This window comes from Hypanus sabinus, chromosome X2 (genome assembly GCF_030144855.1).
Source record: "Hypanus sabinus isolate sHypSab1 chromosome X2, sHypSab1.hap1, whole genome shotgun sequence".
Classification (NCBI taxonomy): Eukaryota; Metazoa; Chordata; class Chondrichthyes; order Myliobatiformes; family Dasyatidae; genus Hypanus; species Hypanus sabinus.
The window spans coordinates 44641189-44651682 of record NC_082739.1 but is presented as its reverse complement, the minus strand read 5'-3'; the positions used below and the strand labels follow the sequence as shown (position 1 = coordinate 44651682).

At 45.1% G+C, this 10494-nt stretch overlaps 1 non-coding gene and 1 pseudogene across 1 annotated transcript; both read left to right on the top strand.

Moving 5' to 3' along the window:
* Nucleotides 1-4893: 4893 nt before the first annotated feature.
* Nucleotides 4894-9584, top strand: LOC132385271 (heat shock cognate 71 kDa protein-like; annotated as a pseudogene).
* Nucleotides 8086-8173, top strand: LOC132385324 (small nucleolar RNA SNORD14). The gene has a single exon (XR_009509154.1). It is a non-coding gene; the product is annotated as a small nucleolar RNA SNORD14 (small nucleolar RNA).
* Nucleotides 9585-10494: the final 910 nt, after the last annotated feature.

Sequence of the window (10494 nt, the reverse complement as noted above, 5' to 3'; positions counted from 1 at the left end):
GAACCTGCCATACTCCCTGGAGGACATCAGGACGATGACCAGGGACTGCGCTGAGTGCAAACCGCACTTCTACCGTCCTGACACGGCACAACTTGTCAAAGCCACCCGCCCTTTTGAACGACTGAGTGTTGACTTTAAGGGCCCCCTTCCCTCCACTGACCGCAATGTCTATTTTCTCAGTGTTATTGACGAGTACTCACGGTTCCCCTTTGCCATCCCCTGTCCCGACACCACTGCCACGTCTGTCATAAAAGCCCTGCGCCAGCTCTTCACTCTGTTCAGGTATCCCTGCTATATCCACAGCGATAGAGGGTCCTCCTTTATGAGTGAGGAGCTGCGCCAGTACTTGCTAGCTAGGGGCATTGCTACCAGTCGGACCACGAGTTATAATCCCCGGGGTAATAGCCAGGTGGAGCGGGAGAATGCCACAGTGTGGAAGGCCACACTTTTAGCCCTTAAGTCAAAAGGGTTGCCGGTCTCTCGATGGCAGGAGGTCCTCCCTGAGGCACTGCACTCTATCCGCTCTCTGTTATGTACGTCCACCAATGCCACCCCTCACGAACGCCTATTCTCTTTTCCCAGGAAGTCTGTCACTGGGACCACCCTACCAGTTTGGCTGACGTCCCTGGGGCCAGTGCTGCTCCGGAAACATGTGAGGAGCAATAAATACTCCCCGCTGGTAGAGAGGGTTCACCTTCTACATGCGAACCCCCAGTATGCTTACATGGTCTTACCTGATGGGCGGGAGGACACGGTCTCCATCCGCGACCTGGCACCCGCAGGTGCAGCAGACCACTACCCTGAAGGCTCTCCGGTAACTATGAACCCTGCACCAGAGGTGACACCGTACTCACCAGGCCCTACACAGACTCCTCACGACACTTGTATACCGGGCGTTTCGTACGCATTTATACCAGGCGCCTCGCACATGCGTGAGGGATCACCGGCGCCTAGTGGGCAAGAACAAGCGCAACCTCCGTCCCCTGTGCAATCACCAATGTCGCCGGCATCCATGCGATCACAGCCGGTGCTACGTAGATCGCAGCGACAGATTCGACCACCTGATAGACTTGACTTGTAAGAAACTTCGCCACATGGGACTCTTTCAAACAAAGGGGGGGTGAATGTGGTGAACTATGTGCCTGTCTGGACACGCCCCCTGCTGACTGCTCCTGTGGCTCCTCCCACAGGCCCCTGTATAAAGGCGATCTGAGGCCTGACGCTCGGCCTCAGTCTCCAGGACATAGTATGATGGACACTCACTCCTGGTTCCTTCTTCCAGTCAATAAAAGCCGATATCTCGCCTTACGTCTCAGTGTGAGTTATTGATGGTGCATCACCCCCTCACCTGGTCTCACCTCTCAGTGTCTCACTCTATCCTCCCCTCCACACCCACCTTCCCCCTCACCTGGTCTCGCCTCTCCCTCTCCCAGTATCTCTCCCCACCCCCCCTGCAAACCTGGTCTCACGTATTACCTGCCAGGGTGTACTCTTTCCCTCTTCCACCCTCCGAACCTTCTGGCTTCTGCCCCCTTCTTTTCATCACAAAAGTTCAACTGCTTTTTCTTCTGCAACAATGCTACCTGACCTGCTGAGTTTCTCCAGCAATTTACCTGCATGTTTCTTCATCACAACTGTTTCACTCTCTCAAAAAACCAACCTTAATCCTGTTTTTGTCTGGATCTTGATGAGTTTGCAGAGAACCAGTCTGGGTGTTAGCGTTTAATACCGCTAGCATTACATCACCAAAAACTGATGCAATACAATTTCTAAGCCTATGTTTTAAAAGCAATATGTTAACCTAAGTAGAAGACACTTGGATTTTAATTCTTCAGAACACAGAAGGATCAAATTAATTTGTCTTGTATAATGCAATCTCCTGGGTGTGACAGCCAGGAAGTAAGTAAATGATAAATAACACTGAGAAAATGAGTTATGGATCCTTGAGTTCATCGGCTGTGGAATCATTTGGGGTGGGTGATCCTACACTGGTTCAGGAGCCTGGTGGGTATTGGGTAATAACTGTTCCTGAACCTGGTACAGTATGGGAACTAAGATCCTGTATCTCCATCCAGGTGGCAACAGTTGGAAGAGTGAATGGCTTGGATAGTGGGGGTCCTAGATGATGAATGCTCCTTGCAGAAGTACTCATTAATGGGGAGGGCTTTAACTGTGACTGACTGGGTTGTCACAAACATGAGAAAACTTGCAGATGCTGGAAATATAAAGCAACACTCACAAAGTGCTGGAGGAACTCAGCAGGCCAGGCAGCATCTGTGCAAATGAAGAAAAAGTCGTCATTTCAGGCCAAAACCCTCCATCAGGACAGGGCTGTATCCACTTCTGGTGGGCTTTTCCCTTCAGTCACATATACCCATAAAACCATAAGACAGAGGAGCAGAAGCAGGCCATTTGGCCCATCGAATCTGCTCCACCATTCAGTCATGAGCTGATACGTCATCCCCTCACCCTGCTTTCTCTCCATACCCTTTGATGCCCTGGCTAATCAAGAACTGATCTACTTCTGCCTTAAATACACCCAATTACTTGGCCTCCACAGCCACTCATGGCAACAAATTCCACAGATTTACCACCTTCTGACTAAAGTAATTTCTCTGCATCTCCATTCTAAATGGACATTCTTCAATGCTGAAGTCATGCCCTGTTGTCCTAGACTCCCCTACCATGGGAAATAACTTTTCATATCTAATCTGTCTAGGCATTTTAACATTTGGAGTATTTCTATGGATCGCCTCCTCATTCTCCTGAATTCCAGGGATTACAGCCCAAGAGCTGAAATGCTTCCGCGCACATATCCTTTGTTGCCATGCAACTGGAATTTTCTTTTTTTCTAGTGTTTTGTTAAAATGCAGTGGAGTTTTCAGGCTGTGTAAAAATTTCTTGCTCAGAGCAATAGTTGGTCTGCACAAAAAAAATTGGAGGGAATGTTGCTTGGTGTGTCCATAGGTCGTGGCAGTTGGGTCTTACTCCAGACAGATGGCTGTGACTACTGGAAAACAAGAAAAATTCTGCAGTTGCAAGAAATCCAGAGCAACACACACACACACACACACAAAATGCTGGAGGAACTCTGCATGTCAGGCAGCAACAATGGAAACAAATACAGTTGCCGTCTCAGGCCAAAATCCTTTGGCAGGACTGGAGTGAAGTGTGGAGTGCTGCATTTTGGGAGATCCAACATAAAAGATACATATTCAATAACAGGGTCCATCAGCACCGATGAACACAGAGGGATCTTCAGGTCCAGGTCCACGGCTTCCAGACAGATCAATAGGGTGGTACACGTTTGCCCTCATTAGGTGAGGTATTGAGTTCAAGAGCCAGAAAGTAAATGTTATAGCTTTATAAAACTGGTTTGTTTAAAGAGGATGTGGAGGCTTTGTTGAGGGTGCAGAGGATGCTGCCTGGATTAGAGAACTTGTGCTATGAGAAATCTGGAGCTGTTTTCTACATAGTAGAGATGTGAGATTTGATATGTTTATAAAACTATGCAAGCTATAAACAGTGTATCTTTTTCCCCTGGATTGAAATATCTAGAGGATTATGTTTCTGATACAAAAAAAATGTAGTGAAAATTTAAAAATAAAAAAGATGTTTTTAGTGTTTATTTAATCAAACTTTTATTTCAGAACTTTACACCGATAAGCTATCATGAGAGGCTGGATATACTTGGGGTTTTTTCTCTGGAGCACCAGAGGCTGAGGGGAGATCTGATAGAGATTATGAGAGGCGTAGATAGACAGAGATCATGTTTTCCCCAGGGTTGAAATGTCTAACACTAAAGGGCATGCATTGAAGGTGGGGGGGGGGGGGGGGGGGGCGGTAGGTTCAACAGGGATGTGAGCTATAGTTTTTTTTACTCAGTTGGGATTTCTGTAATTTGCTGCCTGGTGTGGTGATAGAGGCAAAGCAATTAGAGGCTTTTAACAGTCGTTTGGACAGGCACATGGTTCAGCACAACTCTGTGGGCCAAATGTCCTGTTCTGTGCTGTTCTGTTGTATTTTCAAATAATCCAAGGAACAATAATTAAAACTTCATTGCAACAAATTGAGAATTAATTTATCATACAGTATCTGAAACATAAATTTGGTAATCATAAGGACAATATGTTGTAATACAAATGCCTTTAACCGTCTGAGCCAATCCATTAATAATGGCTGCCCAAAGCTGTCCTTTGAAATAGACTCGCAAGCAAATTAAAGCTTCTAGAAAGACCGGGCCTCTTCCTCATGCTTCACCGGGAATGGCCGTGCAGAGTTTCTACAGCGCCCGAAACCACGACCTGACTGCAAAGTGAGAAGGCACGGTTGTTAAAACAGGCAGAAATTTAAAGCTCACAATTACTTATCAACGTGTTAGCATGATCAATGGGTTCCTATCTACAATCGGGTAGTTTTTTGGAAACCAGGTTTTTAACCGAGGTCCGGTGGATAAGACTGACTTAGGGAAGTTGCTGTGTCACTGAGTTTGTTTCCTTCTTTCTGGGAAGTCAGTGTGGTTTACGAGAATCGTCCCTGTAATGGAGTTTAGCAGAATGTGGGCTGGGCTGAGCTGGGATCGGATCTCACTGAATATTGAAAGGTCTGGATGAGCCGGTAAATCTGAATTGATTGCCATCGGGGATATTTAAAGCGATACGTTCAGGTTACGGGCTGGGGATTGCGGCCTCGACTGGACTACCTTGTCTAATTCTGGGCAGACGGGTCGGAGATCAGCAGAAAGATAGGGGCCAGGCCCCGGTCCCAGGCCGCCTCCATCTTTCTGCACTACAAACACCACCAGTCCCAGTCCCCGCCCCTCGCGGGCCAGCCGACCAATCAGCGCCATGCCCGCCTTCCTGCCCGCCCGGCAGGCGAGAGCCGATTGGCGGTGCGTGGTGTGACGCGCGCGGCTTTCTAGAACCTTCGGGTGAGCCATTAAAAGGGGCCCGCGGGAGCGGCGCGGTCTCATTGCGGCGTTAGATATTGCAGACGACTGTCTTCTTCAGCTCCACAGTACCAGGTACCGTCACTCTGCGCCGGCCGAACGCAGCTCCTCTATGTCTCTCTCTCTCTCTCTCCCCCTCGGTCGCCATTGACAATTGCTAAGCTCCCTGTTGAGGTTAGCTGCTCTTTCCCGGTCTCCCGCCCCGAGGTAGAGTGTCGCTTTGCTCCGCCCTCCCTTCTCGAGAAGTCTCCGAGTATCGGCCGCTCCCTAGGCCGGGAGAGGACGAGCCAGCGCCCGCTGGGACCCTGTCGAGTCATGTGCTCGGGATCACCCCCTCCCCCACGCGCGGATGACGTCAGCCCCGCGGGAATTCCCGATACTGGGGGTGTCGGAGACCCTTCCCATGGATAACACGGAAGGGGGTGGTGGGATTGAGCTGCTGGGGTGGGGGTGGGGTGGTTGTTTCCGTCATAGACGCTGTCTGACCCCCATTAAGTTCCTCCATTGTCTGTTGCCGAGACAGACAGTGAGACTACTTGGCCCATCGAGTCTGCTCCGCTACCTTTGCAGCACTAGCGTCCATTTTGATTTCCATTGTGTAAGAAGGGCGCGATTGCATGTGGAAGCAGTGGGACGGTGTCGTTTGCAGTTTGTGTAGTTCGATGTCGGCGACGCTACTGTTGAAAAAGCCTGTCCGAACTCGGGAAAGGGATGCAGGAGAGGGTGTTTGGTAGCAACTAAGTCTGGTGTAAGCAACCAGACTATAATGTTTTTTTTTGTTTTTCCTAACTACAAAACGCTGGCTTGCGAGGGATGAGGATGTGATTAGTCATGCGATTGTGTTCCTGTAGTAAAACTCATTTTGGTGAGTCATTGTTGCATTGTGGGTGGAGTCTACTATTCGAAATATTAATTTGTCTTTCAGGCAACATGTCTAAGGGACCAGCAATTGGAATTGATCTTGGCACAACCTACTCATGTGTAGGTGTCTTCCAACATGGCAAAGTTGAAATTATTGCCAATGACCAAGGCAACCGCACCACTCCAAGTTATGTTGCTTTCACTGATACAGAGAGACTGATCGGTGATGCAGCCAAGAATCAGGTGGCTATGAACCCAACCAACACTGTCTTTGGTAAGTTGCACAGAGAATTAAATTTAATAGATGGTTGGCTGTGCATGTTCATGAGATTTACTGATTATATTCATGTTGCAGATGCCAAGCGTCTGATTGGCCGTAGGTTTGATGATGCGGTGGTTCAGTCTGACATGAAGCACTGGCCTTTCCAAGTCATCAATGATAGTGGTCGCCCCAAGGTGGAAGTTGAATATAAGGCCGAGAAGAAGACTTTTTACCCTGAGGAAGTATCATCCATGGTGCTGACCAAAATGAAGGAGATTGCAGAGGCCTATCTAGGAAAGGTATAGTACAGTCTTGTTAATTCAAGTAGATAGAATTGGAAATGTGTTTCTTTTCTAACATAGATTTTTTTCTTACCATTTAGACTATTTCTAATGCAGTGATTACGGTACCAGCTTATTTCAATGATTCTCAGCGACAAGCTACAAAAGATGCTGGTACTATTTCAGGTCTCAATGTGCTGCGTATCATCAATGAACCAACTGCAGCTGCTATTGCTTATGGCTTGGATAAGAAGGTAAGTAGTATCAATATTACTGCATTGATCACTACTAAATTCATCATTTGGAAGATGACTTGGTTGCAATGAGTGGGATTAAGGATTGGTGGGTAATGTCACACTAATTTTACATCTTGGGCACTCCTGGAGCTGCTTTCCCATATTTTTGTTGATCTGATTCTGTAATGTAGTGTTTCCTTGGTCCAATCTTCCCTCATTCTTTTGCATGCTTATGCAAACATCGTTAATTGTTTTTGATCTGCAGGTTGGTGCTGAAAGGAATGTCCTGATTTTTGATCTGGGTGGTGGTACTTTCGATGTCTCCATCTTGACCATTGAAGATGGAATCTTTGAAGTCAAATCTACAGCTGGTGACACTCACCTTGGTGGCGAAGACTTTGACAATCGCATGGTCAACCATTTTATTGCTGAATTCAAACGTAAAAACAAAAAAGACATTACCGACAACAAGAGAGCTGTTCGCCGTCTCCGCACTGCCTGTGAACGTGCAAAGCGTACACTGTCATCCAGTACACAGGCTAGCATTGAAATTGACTCTCTGTACGAGGGTGTTGATTTTTATACCTCAATCACTAGAGCACGATTTGAAGAGCTCAATGCTGACCTCTTCCGCGGCACTCTTGACCCTGTAGAGAAATCCTTGCGAGATGCCAAGCTTGACAAGGCTCAAATCCATGATATTGTGCTGGTTGGTGGATCCACCCGCATTCCCAAAATCCAGAAGTTGTTGCAAGATTTCTTCAATGGCAAGGAATTGAACAAGAGCATCAATCCTGACGAGGCTGTTGCATATGGTGCAGGTAATCACCAAATTGACATTGTTTTGTAGTACAATCTTAATAACTTGTTTAACTTGTAACTAAACTCTTTTAATGTTCTCTTAGCTGTCCAGGCGGCTATCTTGGCTGGTGACAAGTCTGAGGCTGTGCAAGATCTGCTGCTGTTGGATGTTACTCCTCTGTCCCTGGGCATCGAGACAGCTGGCGGTGTCATGACAACATTAATTAAGCGTAACACCACCATTCCAACAAAACAAACACAAACCTTTACTACCTATTCTGATAACCAGCCTGGTGTACTGATCCAGGTAAATGTCAATGTTACATGTATCTAAATTAGCTGCTTGATTCTCTGATGCCATTTGTGTTAAATTTACTGTCTAGCATTTCCTGAATTTCTTGACTCGGTGTCTTACCTAATTAGTTTGTTTTCCTGACAATGCCAAATATTGTTTCGAATTTAGGTGTTCGAGGGTGAGAGAGCAATGACGAAAGATAACAACTTGCTGGGCAAGTTTGAGCTGACTGGAATTCCACCTGCTCCAAGGGGTGTGCCTCAAATTGAGGTGACTTTTGATATTGATGCCAATGGTATCTTGAATGTGTCTGCAGTGGACAAGAGCACCGGAAAAGAAAACAAGATCACCATCACAAATGACAAAGGTAAGAAGCTTTAGAAATCAGATGAATATGGTTTCTGCTATGATGAAGAATTCCAAAGTCATTCGTAGTTTCCACCAGAAATAGAGATGTTGGCAAAGAACCTTCCTTGGATGTCTGAGCGGTTGACTTAAACAAGTTGTTAGTTGGTTAACCAGGGAGCAATACTACAGTTTTTTAAAATTTTGTTTGTAGGTCGCTTGAGCAAAGAAGAGATAGAGCGTATGGTTCAAGAAGCTGAGAAGTACAAATCTGAAGATGATCAACAGCGTGAAAAAATAGCAGCAAAGAATGCACTTGAATCTTATGCTTTCAACATGAAGTCCACAATTGAGGATGAGAAGCTGAAGGGTAAAGTTGGAGATGATGATAAGCAGAAGGTTCTGGACAAATGTAATGAAGTTATCAGCTGGCTAGATAAGAACCAGGTAAATTACATGTCAAGATTACCAGTTTAAAAAATAATTGATAAAATAAAATTTTAATTAAATCGCTGTGATGAAGTAAAAACCATTACCATTCGTAGTTTCCACTTGAGCCCTGTGGGGTTGTGATGGCAATCTTCCTTGGATGTCTGAGCGTTTTATCTATGTTAGTATGCATTCAGTTCAGTTTGGTGCAATACAGCTAACGTGCTTTTTAAAATTCCTTCCAGACTGCTGAAAAGGATGAATATGAACATCAGCAGAAGGAACTAGAGAAAATCTGCAATCCAATCATCACTAAGTTGTACCAGGGAGCTGGTGGGCCACCAGGGGGTTTCCCTGGTGCTGGTGGTCCTCCTCCTGGTGCAGGTGCATCATCTGGCCCAACAATTGAAGAGGTTGATTAAAGTGCATAGCATGTCTACAGGTCTTTGAGTGCACTTCAAACATACGAACAAAAAGATTGGCTTTTCAACTTGGTGCCTTGTAAAAAAAAATATTCAGACCCAATAACCAGATTTTGATTTGTGAATTTACATGTTTTATTTAACCCCCACAGTGGACCCCAAAAGCAGGGAAATGGAACACTTTTTTTAAAAAAAATTAGATTGAAATGTGGACAGTTGAAAATTTTTTAATCCACTTTCTTCAGTACTTGGTTGAACCACCCCTTTCAGCTGTTAAAAGTCAGTAGTCTTTTCAGATAAGTCTGTTAGCTTTGCATGATGTTGTGTAAGATCTTTTGGTCTTGCAGAGGGGGGGGTATTGTGCTTCCATTGAAAACAGGTGATGCTCCCAATTTTCCATATAATGCAAATCTGTATACTGCACCTCCGAGGTAAGTTGCCATAATAATTGTAAAGGAGATGAATACTTTGTCAGTCTCAATTGGTTTTTAATTTAGTTGACTGGGGTTGGAATTTCCCCTTTGACATGTGCAATGTTGTTTGGCTCTAAAAATCCTCCATTGTATTGTAGTTTTAGAAAGGGAAACAAGCCAAGTGTGAAAATAGTTGTGGGGCTGAATACTTTTTCAAGGCAGTTTTGAACAATGCACTTGTACATCAGTGAAAATGTGATCTGAATAAAAGCTATGATTGGAACATTACAACTTGTGATTTTTTTTTCATCTCCAGCAGCCAACACTAGCTTCATTGGTTAACCTTGGTGCCTGTGTGAAATGTTACCAGTGTTTGTATCAATTGTCAAGGGAAGAAAATAGAATGAGCATGTTAAAGGAAAACCATGCAGACTAGTATTTTGAGTGGTGAAGTTGACATAGCATTGAAAACTGCTTTTATGATAGATGCATAACTTAGGAGATCCATTTCTGCAATATCTAGTAGTTATTAAATAAAGATCTGGTAGATTAAGAGTAAATTTGCAATTGGGATGTTCACTTGCTCAGAAGAGAGCTGGGGGACTTGGTCTAAGTGGCCAATGTGTGCAGGGGAGGTTTTGACTTCATTAATGAAAGTGCCAAGAGACAGTGGGGATTCAAATGTCATATAGACTTATTGTTGGCAGACTCAAAATCCATAATAGAATAGGGTCAATGAAAGATCATGCCAATTGACTGCTCAACCAGTGTGCAAAAGATGGCAAACTGAACAAAGTAATGAACATGAGTTGAAGTGCCTTGAAACTGTCTATAGGTTGTCTTAATGATGGGCAAGTGATCTAGTAACCACCCATTTCAATTCTACTTCCCATTCTGACATGTCAGTACATGGCCATCACTGCTGTGATGAGGCTACATTTTGGTAGGAGGAGCAACACTGGGTAGCTTCTGACCTGATGGCATGAACATTGATTTCTCAATGTGGTATTAACACCTTCGCATTATTTCTGGTGCACCTTCCTCCCCTTTCCATTTCATGGTCAACCTATCAGATTCCCTTTGCCAGCCTTTTTATCTCTTATCCCAACTGACTTGCACATAAGAACATAAAATAGCAACTGGATTAGATGTAGCCTGTCTGCCATTCAATAAGTTGGCTGATCTGACCATGGACTTGTCT